At 35.3% G+C, this 3,672-nt stretch overlaps 1 long non-coding RNA gene across 1 annotated transcript; it reads right to left on the reverse strand.

Moving 5' to 3' along the window:
- Window positions 1-2,332: 2,332 nt before the first annotated feature.
- Window positions 2,333-3,395, reverse strand: LOC140036007 (uncharacterized). The gene is made up of 2 exons (XR_011839902.1): window positions 2,547-3,395; window positions 2,333-2,448 (listed from the first exon to the last, which is right to left on the reverse strand). It is a non-coding gene; the product is annotated as an uncharacterized lncRNA (long non-coding RNA).
- Between the last annotated feature and the right edge of the window lie 277 nt (window positions 3,396-3,672).

Consider the following 3,672-nt stretch of genomic DNA (forward strand, 5'->3'; position numbering starts at 1 on the left):
TTCTCATTAAATTCTCGTACAAAATTTATCCAAGTCCTTGAAATTTGATCCCTTTTCCACTTGTTTCTTATAACATTCCACCAAGCTCGGGCCGCTCCTTCAAATTCAAATACCGCAAATGTGACTTGTCTTTCCTCTGTGTAATCCAAGGCATCAAATATATTCCTTATATTTTCTAACCAATTCTCAGCCATTTCTGGGTCAGGTCCTCCAGAAAATTTGGGCGCAAGGAATTTCTGAAACCGCTCTAAGGCTCGATCCTCCCCTATCTTTTGGTTTCCACGTTGGTTTCCTTGTCCAACCCCTTGACCTTGTTGAGATACTAAGAGCTCTAGTATATCCGTCATGCGAGTCAAAACTACTCCCATTTGGTCATTTCCTCTCCCAGTATTTGGCTCAGCATTTTGATCAATATCAGATCCATTATCTACTCTTTGATTTTGGGGTTGTCTAGGTTGACGTCCCTTTCGTTGTTCTCTAGTTTCCATGTTCATAACTAATCTATACGCATATGTATAAATCTCACACCAAACTATAATTGAACTATGCACACATACCAGTAAAAACTTTTAAAGAAAAGGAAATCATTTACACAAATAATATTATCACTATGCAAGTAAATACAAACTAAAACTCATTAAATCATAGCACAAGTTTTAGTCAAGTAAAACTTATACCAAATCAAAGTCAATAAACGAAAGTAAACAAGTGATTATCAAAAGTACATTCATCTCCAGGGCACAAAACTCTTAAGTTCTACTCTCATAGTCCCACTACAAAAAATCACAAGTAGTGTTTCACTAGATTAATTGGAACTGGATGATTCCCGTTTCCCTAACACGTTCAACTTCAATCCTAACATAAGGATCTTCTGGGCTACGATCATTTCCACCTCCCGCTCTTAATTATCGTGCCATCATAGCCAAACAATTATTGGTTTTCTGTAACTATTCACGTGAAATATCAATTCATTCTTATTCCCCACAAATGGAGATCTCAAGTGGGAGATCTCAAGTCCTTAGGATTTCCCTCTACTCTCGAGTACCCGGGTACAAGAATCCGAAATAAGGTAATTCACAACTCGAGCCAGCCGGTTCCAAGAGTAAATCACCACATTCGAGATTCCTACCCAACATACATATCAAATTTCCTCCAAGGATCAAGATAAAGGTTTTACAACCTATCACATTCATGATTCACAGCATACATTTCTAGAAGAGCACTTAACCCTTTATTCAATCACATAGGAAGGACCATAACACAACTTGGTCCAAACCCACCCCGCGCACAGAGTACGCGAAGCGACTTTGATTTTCATCCCTACAAGTGGTCACTTAACTTTCAAACAAGTCCCAGAGTCCGGCATCCTAAACTTTTAAGCCTAAGATACACTACAAATATCTGAAACTTAAGCTCTGATACCAACTGTGACGCCCCCACTCCTCCCTACGGCGAACCAAAGGGTATCCGCGGGACGCCTATCCAACTCTCGCCAGGACTCACTACAATCCACAATTCAAAAGTTCAGAACACTTTAAATAATTTCAATACATAATTAAAATACTCCAAAATATCTCACACTTACAATTAATCAGCTCTCAAGCTTAATACAACCCAAAAGAATATTTACTATAGCCATCTGCTATAATCACTACAAGAAATTTGATCTTTTGTGACAATAGGAAGTCATTACTAAAAATTAGAAAGTCGTCATTATATGAATATAGTGACGACTTTTTCCATTGTCACATTGTTGTCACTAATTCTATGTCACAAATGGGTACGTATGACAACCTCTACAAAGTCGTCACTAAATATTATTATTTAATGACGAAAACTAAGTCGTCACTAAAAAATAGTATTCTGTGATGAAGTTTCTTGTCAGTGTTTCCAAAATTTTTTTGTCATAAAAAATAGCAGAAGTCGTCACAAATTTGAACGTGCACAGTGTCGACTTGAACTTGTCACTCTCACTCCTAGTATTCTGTGACAAGAATAGTCGTCACTTAGTGAACTTACAACTTTGTGTACAAGAGCTGCAATTCTATTGCATTTTCAACAACCATAGCAGAAAATTGTGGCTCGACTAATGTAAAAAATGATAGTAATTAATGTACAATGAACCCTCAAATATATATATATATATATATATATATATATATATGGTTATAAATATCTCTAAATTCATCAAAACACACATTAACCAAAATGAGTTCCAAAGGCCACATTAGTTCAAGTACTAACAGCCATTATCCATCCAAACAATAGAGTACTAAATTCACATCAGTTCAACTAGTAACAGCCATTACGCATCCAAAAAAACAAAGTACTCTTTCCAAACAAAAACATAGACTAAAGCAGCAATTTGTGTCAAACTGAAGTCATCTTCATGAGCATATCCAAAAGCCAACCTTTTTCATCTCCTCAAGAGCATTTAATAGCATTGTACTGCATTGAAAGAAAAGTATCATATGCATTAGAATCGATTTCAGTCAAAAAAATGCCATTACAAGCATACACTATTGAATTTGAATGAATAGTCATACTGAACAAAAATCCAATTAAGTCAATATGATAAGCTCCCACCAACATCACGTACAATGTCACACCACAGGACCATACATCCGCAATCTAGAAAATAGACAACAATTACAAAATGAATGAAGACCTTCTTGAGACAAAACTATTTAATGAGCAGAAAGTAGGCAGCAGTGCATGCCTGTTAAGCAGGAAGAAATGAACTGAACAAGCATAACCACTAGCACAAAGTTTACAAGATACTTGAGACAAGGGCCATATTGCTGATTTAGAAGAAACAGTACAAGTGATCCTTTGGCAGCTTTGGCTGACTCTTCTTTCCTACTAAGTTAGGTGCTTCATGATAACCGGCCAGCATACAGTTTGAGACTTTGTATCTTAGAAATTGTTCTACTTAACTATTGCCTTTGATCTTCATCTACTTTGCATCTGGTTTATCTGTTGATGTATGAAGGTGGAATTTGGACTTTGTTATAAACTTGGATTGAAGCTCCAAACTTCAATCTTTGGATTTATCTGTTTTTTGTTTCTTAGAAACGGAGACAAGGTCCATCACTTTTCTTTTTCTTTTTTTTTTTTGGTAGTTGATTAAACAGCTATACACTTTTTGTGAAGATAACAATCAGAGCACAAGATTTGGTAGAATTAAAGGCTTCGTTGTGTAACTTTTCATTTTTCAGATATTCATAAGTCAAAGTTTGACAAATTCTGAAAATCCTCTCTCCTTTTTAGATACACTTTAGCAGCACTTTTTGTGTAGTATCATATATTAGTAAGCTATTACCATCTAAGTCATCGACAAGTTAAGAGTGCACAAATAAGGATAAATGAAAAAGTAAAGTGAAAATTTCAATTAAGCTTCACTCAAATCTGTGAGAACCCGTAATTTTCATTTTCTAGATTTCTCGTATTTTTATGGCTTGTTTTTTTGCATTTTCGTTATTAGAAAAATTTCTAGATAATTTTAAGGAGCAGATATAATTTTTAGATGCTTTTTTAGTATCGAATGGATTTTGAGAAATTAAGAGCGTATACCGGACGTGGAACCCACTAGTGCGAAAAGTTCGGAAAAATTCGACCAACTAGGTTAAGTTTTAGATACTGGAGTTAATTTATCGGGTGTTAAGAGATAAG

This window comes from Coffea arabica, chromosome 2c, assembly GCF_036785885.1.
Source record: "Coffea arabica cultivar ET-39 chromosome 2c, Coffea Arabica ET-39 HiFi, whole genome shotgun sequence".
Taxonomy (NCBI): Eukaryota; Viridiplantae; Streptophyta; class Magnoliopsida; order Gentianales; family Rubiaceae; genus Coffea; species Coffea arabica.